Source organism: Mirounga leonina, unplaced genomic scaffold (genome assembly GCF_011800145.1).
Source record: "Mirounga leonina isolate KUSES-001 unplaced genomic scaffold, KU_Mleo_1.0 Mir_173, whole genome shotgun sequence".
Classification (NCBI taxonomy): domain Eukaryota; kingdom Metazoa; phylum Chordata; class Mammalia; order Carnivora; family Phocidae; genus Mirounga; species Mirounga leonina.
Genome location: NW_023270447.1, coordinates 54,033,365 through 54,049,459, shown reverse-complemented (window position 1 = coordinate 54,049,459; position 16,095 = coordinate 54,033,365). Strand labels below are relative to the sequence as shown.

General features: G+C 34.5%; 1 protein-coding gene across 1 annotated transcript in view; it reads left to right on the top strand.

Moving 5' to 3' along the window:
- The first annotated feature begins 256 nt into the window (after window positions 1–256).
- Window positions 257–16,095, top strand: part of CUNH1orf185 (chromosome unknown C1orf185 homolog) — a 98,200-nt gene continuing 82,361 nt past the window's right edge. Inside the window, exon 1 of the mRNA XM_035018593.1 lies at window positions 257–389. The gene's annotated coding sequence lies outside the window, so the exon portion shown is untranslated. The remainder of the gene's footprint in view (window positions 390–16,095) is intronic.

The following is a 16,095-nucleotide window of genomic DNA, read 5'->3' as shown; positions in this document are numbered from 1 at the left end:
CTTGTCTATTCTCTCTCATGTATTCATTTATTTATACCAGTATGGGCTTAAGGATGTTTATTTTAGACTTTGAGTTATAATCCAATGCTAATTCATTTATTTTGTTGTTCAACTTTTTCCAGCTTTGGCTTTTTTTAAAAGATTTTATTTATTTACTTGACAGAGAGAGAGAGAGCACAGCAAGGGGATCAGCAGAGGGAGAACGAGAAGCAGGCTCTCCGCTGAGCAGGAAACCCAATGCGAGGCTGATCCCAGAGCCCTGAGATCATGACCTGAGCCAAAGGCAGACCCTTAACTGACTGAGCCACCCAGGCGCCCCTCCAGCTTTGGCTTTTGTGAGCTCTTTCAGAGGACTACGTAAGCCCTTCAACATATCCCCCTCATTATGGGTGAGTGTTTGAGCACTTTCTTATTTTCTGGCACTACTCTTTTTTTTTTTTTTTTTTAAGTAGGCTCTATACCCAACATGGAGCTCAAACTCCCGACTCTGAGATCAAGAGTTGCACAATCCACTGACTGAGCCAGCCAGGTGCCCCTCTGGCACTACTTTCTCTGGCTCAGACCGTGTACCTCTCACCCCAGTTATAGAATTAGCCATCTCTCTAGGGCTTATCATTAGTTTTTTAATGACCGAAAGACTTCCTCAAGTTTAAAACACACCTATAACTCTTACTTCCTGAGTATTGTTTTTAATATAGTTAAGTACTCATTTTACTGCTTAATTATCAAGTCAACATGGCTATGTTGTCCACTAAATGTTGCCAAAAGCGATTGGGTCCAGAGAGTGTGTGAGCTGAAATCTAGACACAAAATATAATGGTTTCCTTATTCTAATAAAGATCTATTAACACTTTCTAATGACATTGTCCAAAGAAGAGAAGAGGTTTAGTTGATATGACTTCTTATTGAACACAGACTATATGCAAGTATGACTGAAAAGGATTTTTTTTTTTAAGATTTTATTTATTTGAGAGAGAAAGAGAGAGCACAAACTCGGGAGGGGGCAAAGGGAGAGGGACAAACAGACTCCCCACTGAGCAGAGAGCCTGATGTGGGGCTTAATCCCAGAACTCTGGGATCATGACCTGAGCTGAAGGCAGATGGTTAACCAACTGAGCCACCCAGGCTGAAAAGGATTTAAAGAATGAAGCATCACAACCTGAAAATAAGTCTAATTAAGTAAAGCTATTAAAGATGCAAATAAAATCCTAGCATCCAGAAAGGAAGGGCAATATGTAGCAAACTATTCATAATTATCCCTCTTTATCCTGGGTGGATACTTATTAGACTGATTGTGAGCCAACAATAAGTTGTATAACCTCAGAAAGACAGAGCTTTTAGAGAAGACTTACAGAATACTCATGAAAATGATGAAAGTGTTGGAAAATAGGAATTAATAGTAAAGGTTAAGGAAAACTATATTACTTTAGAGAAAAGACATATACAGGATTATTTAACAGTGCTCCTAAAGATTAAGGCACCTCTTTCAGTGCCTAAAAGAGATTTAGATATTACTGAAATAATTAAAAATAATCTGATACTGTGCATTTTTGTGGAGAGCTGAGGATCCCCTTTTGAGACTCCAACCCATGAATCTCTCTAGAGATCAAATTCAGGATGCAATTAATTTAATCACTTGGAAGCCGAGTCCAAAAATAAAACAAATCTAAAACCAACTTGTTGTTGGCATAATATGCCTTTCTAATAATAGCTAAAGGACTAAAACACCTGCACATAGATAGTTTTATGGTCAATTGTTTAATTTCCAGTTTCAGTGTATGCTACATAGGTATCTTGTATTTTGGAAAGTTTTAATGCAAGAACATGTAGGTTTGTGATAGTCATAGCCAATGCAAAAGACAAAATTACAAAATCAAAAATACTAACTTCGAAAGAGGCAAAAATATTATTATTCACAGATAAAATGATTGAATATGTAGATAATCTAAGAGAATCAATTGAAGACTTTTAGAAATGTGAGAATCTTTACTAAGTAGTTGGTTACATAATATGCAAAAATTGAAAGTTTTACTATATATGATAAAAACATTACATTGACAACTATCACCAAAAAAAACAATCTGAAGGATGTCTAGTTATGAACTTGCTAAGAAACATGCAAGACTTATACTGAAAAGCATAAACATGATGGACATAAAGGAAACAAATTAAATAGAAAAAATATATATGTATAGAAAATGCTATCTCTCCCCTTATCAATTTGTATACTTAATACATTAACAATCAAAATAAACATTTTTTGGAACATAATACCTTCAGAAATTCTTCTGAAAAAATTAATATTGAAAGGTCTGCTTCCAGCAAAATGTTGGACTACATACTCTGAAGGGCTTTCCTACTACTGTGTAATGATATCCTGGATAAAATACAACAAGCATATTTTTTTAAAGCTTTGCTGGACATTCAATAAAGTGAAGGAAATTTCCAAGAGCCAAAATAAAGACACAGTGATGTGAAACCTGAATTGTGAGGGGTTAGTAAATTCTGAAGTGGAGGTTCCATTGGAGTTAGATGCCAATACCAACACTAATATTGGGAGGCAGAATGTAGGTCTTGCCTCGAAGAAAAAGAGCTGAATTTGAGACTCAAATAATTAACTGGAGTTCATGAGCAGAGCTAAAATAGTTCCATATTTATACCACCCTTGCTTCTAATAATTTAGAAGCAAGCATAAATCCTCTTTGAAGGAAAGCAATCACATTTAGACCTTCATGATTCTATATATTGAATTTAATAAATTGTGTGAACTCACAATACCAAACACATAAGGAAACAAGTTACCATGAGTAAGAGTCAGCAAAATGATAACAAATTTAGACCTCCAAAAACTTCATAAATTAGAGGATCAGATAAAGAATACAAAAATTAAATTATTAGCATGATATTTTAAAATTATCAATAAATAAGAAACTATCAAAATGATCAGGCAAATTTGAAAGTAAATAAAGCTTCTAGAAATGAAAAGTAAAATAAAAGAAGTTTTAAAAAATCAGTTTATGAGTTAACAGATTAGCTACAGAAAACTGGATAAGAGATATAAAATAGAAAGTAGATGACTATAAGGCAATTTCCAATAATAAGGCACAAAAAGATTAAAAAAGAAAACAGGAAAAAGAATTTAAGAGCTAACATATGTCTAAGACAATTTCAAGAAAGAATACAGGAGATGTAGTATTCCAAGAGATTATAGCTTGGAGTTTTCCAGAATTGAAAATAATACACGAATATACAGATCTAACAACCATAGCATGTACCATGCAGGATAATAAACAACCAACAACAAAAAAACCCCAAAACCAAAAAAATCCACTCCTAGATATACTGCTGACAAATTTAAAAAGCAACATAGAGGAGGAAGATATACCTTAACAGTAGCCAAAAAAAGGACAGGTCACTTATAAAGGAATAATACATGGAGAAGAGAAGCCTCTTAGAAGCAATCAAGGAAGCAGAAAAAATGGAGTATCTTCAAAGTGCTTAGGAAAAAACCCACCTAAAATTGTACAGCAAAATTATATTTCAATAATGATTTTTTTTAAAAAATGCTTTTAGAGTAAAAAAATATATGAGAGATTACTACCAAGAAACCTAAACTAAAAATCTTCTAAAGGATTAATTTTAGGAATAAACAAAATGAGCCTGGCAGAGTAGTCTACAATACATAAAGAAATAGTGAATATATATAAACAAGTAGAGAAATCTAAACAAAAATTGCCTATTAGCCACAATAACAACAAAAATAATACTTTGTGTTGTTAAAAATACAGAATTAAGAGGAAAGGACTTCTAGCTGAGGCAGAATGAAAACTTTGACAAGTCCTTTCACCTCAAAACAACTATAAAAATGGACAAAATTGCTAAAAAAACAATTTTCACAGTTCTGGAAATAGGCCAGAGGGAAGCAACAAATTGAAAAGTGTTTGTGAAGAACCACTGAGTAGTTGCAGTATGTGGAGTTCTTGCTTGGGGCTGCTTGCATCCACACACAAATAGGAAAATATGATCCATACTCAGGAAAAGTGCAATCAATGGAAACTGAATCTAGGTGGGCCATGATGTTGGGTTTAGCATAAAATGACCTCAAAGCAGTTATTATAAATAAGTTCAAAGAATTAAAGGAAACCATGTTTAAAGGTTAAAGAAAAATATGATAATAATGAAGGAACAAATATAGAACATCAATATAAATAGAAATGATTAAAAAGATGCAAATTTTAGAGTTTGTAGATTTTATTTTAGAAATGTAAAATAATTAGAACGAAAAATTCACCCTAACCCTAACCCTTCAACTGCAATTTCAGTGCCAAAAAATTAAAAAAAAAAAAAAAAGAATCAGTGAACTTGAAGCTAGATCAATAGCAATAATCCAAATTTAAAAGCACAGAGTAAAATTACTAAATAAAGATTAACAGAGCCTCGGAAACCTGTGGAACAAAATTAAGTGTACCAACATACATGTAGTGAAAGTCTTGGAAGAAGAGAAGAGGGAAGAGGGGGCAGAAAAGTTATTTGAAGAATAATGGCTGAAACCTTTGTAAATATGATTAAACAAAGAAAACATTAATTTAGATATTCAAGGAGGTCAAAAAACTACAGGGACTAAGAGAAATCTTGAAAGTAGCAAGAGGAAAAAGATTCATCGAGTATAGAGAAACAACAATATGACTAACAGCTGACTTCTCATCAACAATGATGGAGGACAATAGGCAGTGGAATGACATATTCAAAGTGCTGGGAGAAAAAAAATGTTATCACCAAATAATTATATAATAAAAATTCAGGAAAAGTAAAGGTATTCCCATATTAAACAAGACTGAAAGAATTTACTCCTAGTAGACATTCCCTATAACAGATACTAAGGAAGTCCTTCAGGCTGGAAGGAAATGATACGGGACATTAACTTAAATCCACAGGAAGAAATGAAGGATGCTAGAACTGGTAAATATATGGGTAAATATAAAAACCTGTATAAATATCTATAGTTCTCTTTTCATTTCTTAATTTCTTTAAGAGACAAGATTGTATGAAGCAACAATCATAACATTATATTGTTGAATTTATAACATATATAGATACGTATGACAGTAGTAGCACCAAAGATGTAGCTATAATAGTTTACTGGAATCGAGTCAGTATTAACCTTAAGCAGATAGTCATGAATTAAGATGCATATTGTAATCCCTAGAACAAATATTATGAAAATAAGCACAAAATATTCAGTTAAAAAGATAATCAGAGGAATTGCAATGGTACACTAAAATGTATTTGTTGGAAACAAGAATGCAATAAAGAAAAAATATACATTAGACATTTGGAAAACACATAGCAAAATAGTGGATGTAAATCTAACCATATCATAATTAATTAAATGTGAATGGGCTAAACACCAGAGTTAAAAGACAGATAATTTAAGGCAGTATAAAAGGCAAGATTTAACTATATGCCATATACAAGAGACACACTTTAAATTTAAAGACACAAATAAATTTAAAGTAAAATGATGGGAAAAGATGTATCATTCAAAGAGTAACCATAAGAGAATCAGAATGACTATGTTAGTATCAGATAAAATATATACATATATATTTTAAAGATTTTATTTATTTATTTGACAGAGAGAGCACAAGCAGGGGGAACAGCAGGCTGGGGGAGAGGGAGAAGGAGCCCCCCCACAGAACAGGGAGCCCTATGTGAGGCTCAATCCCTGGACCCAGGTATCATGACCTGAGCCAAACGCAGATACTTAACTGACTGAGCCACCCAGGTGCCCCACAGATAAAATATATTTTAAAACAAACAGGCACATTTGATAATGTTAACAAGCTCAGTACATCAGGAATAGAAAACAAGTAAAAATTTACACACATTTAACAACAGAGGCACAAAAATACATGAAGTAAAAACTGACAGAGAAATTGACAATTCCACAGTTTGGGGTAGAGATGTCAATACATTATTCTCAATAACTGACATAATAACCAGACAAAAATTCAACAAGGAAAGAGAAAACTTGACCATTAACCAACTGTCTTAAGGCATTTTTTAGAATAGTCCATGAAACAACAGCAGAATACACCTTATTTTCAAGAATATATAGAGGGGCACCTGGGTGGCTCAGTCATTAGGCGTCTGCCTTTGGCTCAGGTCATGATCCCAGTGTCCTGGGATTGAGCCCTGCATCGGGCTCCCTACTCAGTGGGAAGCCTGCTTCTTCCTCTCCCACTCCCCCTGCTTGTGTTCCCTCTCTCGCTGTGTCTCTCTGTCAAATAAATAAATAAAATCTTAAAAAAAAGAAAAGAAAACAACCTGGACTGTGATTAATAACACCTATAACTCTCTGTAAGTATATCAGAAACCTACTAAATATTTTAGGAAAATGTGTTGCCAAAGAAACTGTAAACCTGGCTTGAAGAAGCCTTTGGTTGTGTCTAGGTATAAATATCTTTGAGTTTATCATACTTAGAGTGTGTTGAGCTTTTCTGATGTATAGATTAATGTTTTTCATCAAATGCAGGAAGTCTTCGACCATAATTTCTTCAAGCATTTTTTCTGCTCCTTTTTCTTTCTCCTCTCTTTCTTGTACTATCATTATGCATTATATATACATACCATTATGCATATGAGAATGCATATTTGAGATGATTCTGAGAACAGGAAGAAAAAAGAATGAAGAAAAATAAACAGGGTCTCAGAAGCCTGCGAAACACCATCAAACATATTGACATATGTATAATGGGAGTCCCAGAAGAAAAGGAGAGAGAAAGGTCAGAAAGACTATTTGAAGAAATAGTAGCCAAAATCTTCCCAAATTTTATTAAAAAAAAAAAATCTATACATGCAAGTAGCATAATAGACTACAAATCAAATAAACTCAAAGAGATCTGCACCTAGACACTCTATAATGAAACTGTTGAAAGCCAAAGAGAGAATCTTGAAAGCAGCAAGGGAGATGCAACTCATCAGGCAAAAGATCTTAAATAAGATTAACAGCTGATTTCCAGTCAGAAATCTGGGAGACAAGGAGTTGTGGGGTGACATCCTCAGAGTGCTGAGAAAAAAAAAAAGACTGTCAAACAAGTATTCTATATCAGCAAAACCACCCTTCAAAATTGAAGGAGAACATAAGACTTTTTCAGATAAACAAAACCTAAGAGAATTCTTCACTAGCAGACCTGCACTACAAGAAATAAAATACTAAAGGGAGCTTTTCAGGCTAAAAACTACACTGCAATATCATTTCTCACCTGTCAGATTTGCCAAACTTCACAAGCTTTTCAACACACTATTTTGGTGAGAGTTTCAGGAAATAAGCACTCTCATACATTTGCTGATGGGAATGAAAAATAGTGCTTTCCCTGTTGAGGTGAATGTGGCATTATCTAACAAATTATGTATATACATATATGTTTATTATTTATTTTATGTTTTTATATATATTTATTTATTTATTTATCCTTTGACCAGCAATCTCATGTCTAGAAATTTACCCTCAAGACACATCTACAACAATATGAAAATACATATGCACAAGGTTACTCATTTTCCCATTATTTGTAATAACAATACTGAAAAAAAGCCAGAAATGCTCATACATAGGAAATTGGATGAATAAATTATAGCACATCCACCCAATAGAGCATGCAGTTGTAAAAAACAATGAGGAAGATCTGTATAAACTGAAATGAAGGGATTTCTAGAATATAATGTAAAGTGAATAAAGCAAACTGTAAAAATAAATGTAATATGCTATCTTTTATATAAGAAATAAAGGGAAATAAGAGAATATACGTATATCTGCTGATTTTTTAAAAAAGTAGAATAAGAAAAACAAACCAATAACTAATGGAATTTATAATGTAGCAGATGTAATGAGACAAATTGACATTATCATTATGATTCAGCCAAAATACATAACCTGAATTTAACCCTGAGGAAACTTCAGACAAACAAAAATCAGAGGCTATTCTGCAAAACAACTATCCTATACTCTTCAAAAGCATCAGTATCATAAAAGACAAAAAAAATTGTTAAAATCCATCCCAGGGGCACGTGGGTGGCTCAGTCGGTTAAGCATCTGACTCTTGATGACAGCTCAGGTCTCAGTCTCAGGGTTATGAGTTCAAGCCCCATGTTGGGCTCCATGCTGGGCGAGGAGCCTCCTTAAAAGGAAAAAAAAAGTGCATTCCAGAATAAAGGAGACTAAAGAGACATGGCAACAAAGTGCAATGTAAACCTGGATTAGATCTTGGATCCAGGGGAAAATGCCATAAGGACACTACTGAGACAACTGCCAAAAATTGAATATGGACTGTACCTTAGATAATACTAATGTAAAATTTCTTAAATTAGGTAATGATTCAGGAAACTATATATATATTACATATATTATACTATATAATATATTACATATTAAATTACATGTATATCTTAAGCATATATAAACATATAAAAATATAAATTTTATATATGTATATATAATTTAGCAATTCCACAATTCCATTTTGGGTATATACCCAAAAGAATTGAAAGCAGAGCCTCAAAGAGATATTTGTACACCCATGCTCATAGCAGCATTATTCACAATAGTTAAAATGTGGAAGCAACCCCAGTGTCCATGACAGATAAATAGATAGACAAAATGTGGTACATACATACAATGGAGTATTATTCAGCATTATAAAGGGAAAAAATCCAAAATATGCTACGACATAGATGAACCTTGAGAACATCATGCTAAGTAAAACGTCAGTCACAAAAAGCCAAACACAGTATGATTATATTTATATGAGATATAGTAGTCAAAATTATAGAGACAGAAAGTAGAATGGTAGTTTCCAGGTGCTGGGAGGAAGGGAGAATGGGGAGTTGGGTTTTTTGTTTGTTTGTTTCATTTCATTTTATTTTTTTATTAAGTAATCTCTATATCCAACGTTGAGCTCACACTCACAACTCCAAGATCAAGAGTTGTATGCTCTACCAGCTGAGCCAGTCAGGTACCCTGGGAGTTATTTTTTTTTTTTTAAGATTTTATTTATTATTTATTTGAGACAGAGAGAATGAGAGACAGAGTGCATGAGAGGGAGGAGGGTCAGAGGGAGAAGCAGACTCCCTGCCGAGCAGGGAGCCCAATGCGGGACTCGATCCCGGGACTCCAGGATCATGACCTGAGCCGAAGGCAGTCGCTTAACCAACTGAGCCACCCAGGCGCCCGGGAGTTATTGTTTAATAGGAATAGAGTTTCTGTCTTACAAGATGAAAACAAGATTGAGAGCTATCCATCTCCACAGCTCCATCTCCATATCATGTGATGGTTACACAATATTATAACTGTATTTAATACCACTGAATTGTACACTTAAAAATGGTTAATATGGGCAAATTTTATGTTAAGTGTATTTTACCACAATACAAAATTGAAAAAATATATGTGTGTGCTTGTGTGTGTAGAAAGAAAGGAAAGAGTGATAATGAAAAACTAGCAAAACATTAAAAATTAGTGAGTTTGAGTGAATGGTATACAAAATGTACTATTTTTAATTTTTCTTTCTTTTTTTTTAAAGATTTGTTTATTTATTTGGGGGAGATGGGTAGAGGGAGAGGGAGAGAGAATCCCAAGCAGACTCCTGGCTGAGCACGGAGCCCCACATGGGGTTCGATCTCAGGACCCCAAGATCATGACCTGAGCCAAAATCAATCAGATGTTCAACTCACTGAGCCACCCAAGCACCCTGCAAAATGTTGTACTATTTTTACTATGTTTTTTAGGTTTGAAATTATTTCAAAATAAATTTTTTAAAAGATACCAATTACCCATACCATCAACTGGTTTTTATTTTAAGTGTTATGATGTGATGATGAGTAATGAGAAATCACTATTGAAAGATAAAAGAGACAGTAATTTTGAAGGGTTGTAAAGCTCAGAATAAGTCCAAAAGAAAACAATTTCTGAACAATAACAACACCAGAACAGAATTTATGAAAGGTAGTTCTTAATCAATAGATTATGTTGGAAATAGGCTACTAAATTAAAATCTGGGAGAATATATAAGTTTAAATAAGTAACACAGGTTTTTTAAATAAGTAATTTTAAAATGAGGTAAAAATATATATTAGACCTATTGCACAGAGGAAGAATTGGGAAAATCTTGTGAAGGGTAAGTTATGTCAAATAAAGAACTGAGGAATCAAAGACTTCAAGTTTTCCAGTATAGCTAACAATAATAGTTACACAGCATAATAGAAAAATGCAAAGAGATAAGAGTTTAGTGATAAATTTTTAAAATAATGTGTTTAAGGTGTTTTTAGGAAAACCAATTAGAGATAGCTTCACACTTCCTCTTTTCTGCAGTAAGTTTTTCACTTCACTTTTACCCATTTCTGGCTTCCTTCTTTAGCATTCTTGCTGTACACCTTTGGTTATTTTTGGAAATCCTCCCCACCCACTAATCAAATTTTCCTCTAAATTTTTCCTTCAGAACACTCCTTTAAGATGATTATATTAGATATTTCATCAGTGTAACCATTATTACTACAGCTACGGTGAACTCAAATTGTAACAGCCTTAAATATTAACAATTATATATAGTTAACTACAAATAATAGTTAATTATTATTAACTACACCAATTTCCATCTACTGTGCAAACAGGCCTTATTTTTTAATAACTGCTTTCCAGCAAATTTTTGTTGTTGTCGTTAAAGACTGTCATAGCTTGCTCAGGCTGCTTTAACAAAGTACCATAGACTGAGTGGGTTAAACAACAGACATTTATTTTCTCACAATTCCAAAGGCTGGAAGTCCAAAATCAGGGTATTAGTATAACCAGTTTCTGGCGAGAACTCTTCCTGGAGTGCAGACAACCACTTTCTGGCTGCGTCCTCATATGGTGGAGAGAGAAAGAGCAAGCTCTCTGATGTCTTTTCTTTCTTTCTTTCTTTCTTTTTTTTTTTTAAAGATTTTTATTTATTTATTCATGAGAGACAGAGAGAGAGGCAGAGGGAGAAGCAGGCTCCCAAGGAGCAGAGAGCCCGATGCGGGACTCGATCCCAGGACCCTGGGATCATGACCTGAGCCGAAGGCAGACGCTTAATCATCTGAGCCACCCAGGCGCCCTGATGTCTTTTCTTAAAAGGGCACTATTCCCATCATGAGGGCCCCATCTCATGATCTCATCTAAACTTAATTACCCTCCAAAGGCCCCATCTCCAAATACCTTCACACTGGGGATTAATCCTTTAACATATGAACTGGAGGGGGGCATAAAACATTCCATAGCAAAAACCTGGCCTTTATATAAGTTTAACTTACAGTAGTTTATGCCATTTGAATGTTACTCTAATCCTGGCAGTAAAGATGGAGCAAGAGATCATTAAAAACATATCCATTAATTTGTAAAGTATAAAAGATCCAATTTATGTCCCTATTATCATTTTGATATCATTTCATTATTTAACATTCTCTGAAAATTATGTTTACAAACAATAAGAAAACTTGATACTAAAATGTAATACTTTGAACATTTGAAATGCAAAATTAGTATTATTATAACGAATGAAAATTTGGTGGTGATTTTGTCATATACAATGGTATGTCAAACACTTTTCTCCCTTCTAGTTCTCAGATTCCCACGTTAACATGTTAACCATGGCACCATCTTGTGGATATTTTATCAAATAGCTGAGCTGTGCAAACATTTATATGGGAACAATGAAAGTGAATCTATCTAAAAAAAAAAAAAGTTTTAAAACAAAGTTTAAGTTCTTAAAATGTTGGCAAGTAATTTTCTTTAATCTCTTTCAAAGGGCTTTAACTATATAAGTGAACTCTTGAACCAGCTCCAGCATCATTATTTTTTCTTTTTAAGGCATTTTCTGTACTAACTGCTTATATTGTTTCAAACTGGCCAATTGGTTCTGAATACACTAAATAGATTGTATTTAGTGTGTATAGTGTACACATATGTTTGTTTATATATGTAAATATAGGGGTGCCTGGCTGGCTCAGTCAGAGGAGCATGCAACTCTTGATCTCAGGGTTGTGAATTCAAGCCCCATGTTGGATGTAGAGATTACTTAAATAAACCTTAAAGAAATACATATAAATGTGTGTGTATGCCACTGTAATTTTTTATTGATCTAACTTCAGGCTCTGTTAAAAGGTAGGAATTGATAGAATAGGTTAAAAAGGGATAATGTTTAAGAAATTAAAGTTTAATCACTTACTGTCTATGAACAACCTATTTTGAATCTAATTTTTCTGAGGTAGAATGAAACATACTGGCAATTGTCAAATATTAAAGGAGATATACCAAAGCACACCAAGTTCTGACAACATCAAAACTATATATTATTTTAATATGAAGGATTTAAATATTTATTGACTGTGATAGGAAAATATACTAAATATATTTTAATTAGAAAAATATTGGGCACCTGGGTGGCTCAGATGGTTAAGCGTCTGCCTTCGGCTCAGGTCATGATCCCAGGGTCCTGGGATCGAGTCCCGTATCGGGCTCTCTGCTCCTTGGGAGCCTGCTTCTCCCTCTGCCTCTCTCTCTCTCTGTCTCTCATGAATAAATAAATAAAAATCTTTAAAAAAAAAAAAAGAAAAAGAAAAATATTAATCACAATGTTTTGATGACTTCTTCAGAGAGTATGAGGAAAAAGAACTGGTGTAATTGATGTGATTTTTCAAAAAAATTACTGAAAGTGATTTCTGTAACACTTTAAGTTTCAGAATTGTAAAGTTTCAGAATTTAGAGTTTACAATCACATTTAAAACCTTTCAATGGGGCGCCTGGGTGGCTCAGTCATTAAGCGTTTGCCTTTGGCTCAGGTCATGATCCCAGGGTCCTGGGATCGAGCCCCGCATCAGGCTCCCTGCTCAGCCGGAGCCCTGCTTCTCCTTCTCCCACTCCCCCTGCTTGTGTTCCCTCTCTCTCTCTGTCTCTCTCTCTGTCAAATGAATAAATAAAATCTTTAAAAAAAATAAAATAAAATAAAACCTTTCATAATCTGGGTGCATGTGTGGCTCAGTTGGTCAAGCATCTGACTCTTGATTTTGGCTCAGGTCAGGATCTCAGGGTTGTGAGATTGAGCCCCAAATGGGGCTTCACACTGGGCATGAAGCCTGCTTAAGACTCTCTTTCTCTCCCTCTCCCTCTCTAACCCCCAACCTCACATGCATGCTCTCTCTCTAAAAAAAGCAAACAAAACTTTTCATTACTGTATTTACACAAAAGAGAAAGGAAAGGGGAATAGCATCTCTTGTAAACCCTACTATATGCCAAGCATTTAGATACATTACCTAATACAATCCTCCCAACAATCTTTTGAGTGGGTATAATTATTTCTACTTTTCAGTTGAGGAAAATTGAGACTCTGGGTAGTTATATAACTCACCAAGATCACACAGCTAGTAAGAGGTCATAATTTTAACTTAAGTCTTCAAAATCCAAATTCTTGTCACAACGTAATCCTGCTTCCAAGAAATTCAGACAGATATCAGAGATTTTAGTCCAGAAATTAAAATAGAATTTAAAAATATATTTACTCAAAGTCCTATATGTATGCCAAATTAAAATTGTTTAATTTTTCACATGCAAAATATAAAATGTACTCAACTTAATATTATTGCATTTTGAGACAAAACTCTTCCAGTAATACCATACTTTGAAAGTACAGAAATGCTAGGTATATTATTGTAACATTCCAGGTAGCTATAAATAAGAATAAAACATAAATAGATGGCAAATTTTCTTTTTTTTTAGAGAGAGAAGGAGGGGCAGAGGGAGAGAGAGAATCTTAAGCAGACTCCATACCTAGCGTGAAGCCCCACATGGGTCTCGATCTCACGACGCGGAAATCATGACCTGAGCAGAAATCAAGAGTTGGACACTCAACCGACTGAGTCACCCAGGTGCCCCAAGACCAAATTTTCTTAACAGTAACTTTCAAGCATCAATATCCTGTTAATACTTTTATTAAGTACTATAGCTTAAAATTCTTTGTCTTTTAAAAATTAAAAAAATATTATGCTAAGAACACTTAACATAAGATCTACTTGCTTAATAAAATTTTAAGTGTATAATACAGTATTATTAACAATAGTCACAATGTTGTTCAATAGATTTCTAGAATGTATTCATGAGGGAGTAACTGAAACTTGATATCCATTAAACAGCAACTCCCCCTTTCCCCCTCCCCTCAGTCCCTAGAAACTACTATTGTACTCTGTTTCTGTGAGTTTGACTATTTTAGATACCTCATGTAAATGGAATCATGTAGTATTGTTTTTTTTAAAAAGATTTAAAAATTTATTTTAGAGAGAGATAGAGCACGGGGGGAGGGACAGAAGGAGAGGGAAAGAGAATCTTAAGCTAACAGTGCGATGAGCATGTAGGTGGATGCAGGACTCCATCTCATGTTCTGGAGATCATTACTTGAGCCAAAATCAATGGTTTTGCCTCTCTCTCTCTCTTTTTTGCCTGTGTTCACCTGTTCTGTTTCTTAAATTCCACATATTAGTGAAATCATATGGTATTTGTCTTTCTCTGACTAACTTAATTTTGCTTAGTATAATACACTCTAGCTCCACCCAAGTCATTGCAAATGGCAAGATTTCATTCTTTTTGATGGCTGAGTAATATTCTATTGTATATAAATACCACGACTTCTTTATCCATTCATCAGTCGATGGATATTTGGGCTCTTTCCATATTTTGGTTATTGTTGATGATGATTCTATAAACACTGGGGTTCATGTGCCCCTTTGTATCACTATTTTTTAATCCTTTGGGTAAATACCTAATAGTGCAATTGCTGGATCATAGGGTAGTTCTAGTTTTAACTTTTTGAGGAACCTCCATTCTGTTTTCCAGAGTGGCTGTACCAGCTTACACACCCACCAGCAGTGCAAGAGGGTTCCCCTTTCTCAGCATCCTCGCCAACATCTGTTGTTTCCTGTGTTGTTAATTTTAGCCATTCTGACTGGTGTGAGGTGATATCTCATTGTAGTTTTGATTTGTATTCCCCTGATGATCAATGATGTTGAGCATCTTTCCATGTGTCTGTTAACCATCTGGATGTTTTCTTTGAAAAAATGTCTGTTCATGTCTTCTGCCCATTTCTTTACTAGATTTTTTGTTTTCTTGGGATGTTAAGTTTGGTAAGTTCTTTACAGATTTTAGATACTAGCTCTTTATCTGATAGGACATTTGCAAATATCTTCTCCCATTCTGTAGGTTGCCTTGTAGTTTTGTAGACTGTTTCCTTTGCTGTGCAAAAGCTTTTTATCTTGATGAAGTCCCAATAGTTCATTTTTGCTTTTGTTTCCCTTGCCTTTGAAGATGTGTCTAGCAAGAAGTTGCTATGGCTGAGGTCAAAGAGGTTGCTGCCTGTGTTCTCCTCTAGGATTTTGATGGATTCCTGTCTCACATTTAGGCCTTTCATCCATTTTGGGTTTATTTTAGTGTATAGTGTTAGAAAGTGGTCCAGTTTCATTCTTCTGCATGTGGTTGTCCAGTTTTCCCAACACCATTTGTTGAAGAGACTGTCTTTTTCCATTAGATATTCTTTCCTGCTTTGTTGAAGATTAGTAGGCTGTTAATCTTATAGGATATCTCACATATAATGAGCTGCTTCTCTCTTGCTCCTTACAAGATTCTGTGCTTTTGGCTTTCTACAGCTGGCTGTGTTGTGTCTAGGTGTGAATCTTTTTTAGTTTATCCTCTTTGGAATCTCAAGCTTCTCTGATACACAGATAAATGTTTTTCATCAAATTTGGGAAGTTTTCAGCCATTGTTTCTTCCAGTATATTTCCTCTTTCCCTCCCTTCCTCTCCCATCTTCTCTCCTTCCCTTTCCTCTCCTTCTACAAATACCATTATGTATATACTGGTATACTTGATGGTGTCCCACAAATCTCAGGACATATTTTTTTTTCAAGGATTTTATTTATTTATTTGACAGAGACAGAGATAGAGGGAACACAAGCAGGGGGAGTGGGAGAGGGAGAAGCAGCCTTCCTGCCAAGCAGGGAGCCCAATGCAGGGCTCGATCCCAGCACCCTGGAATCA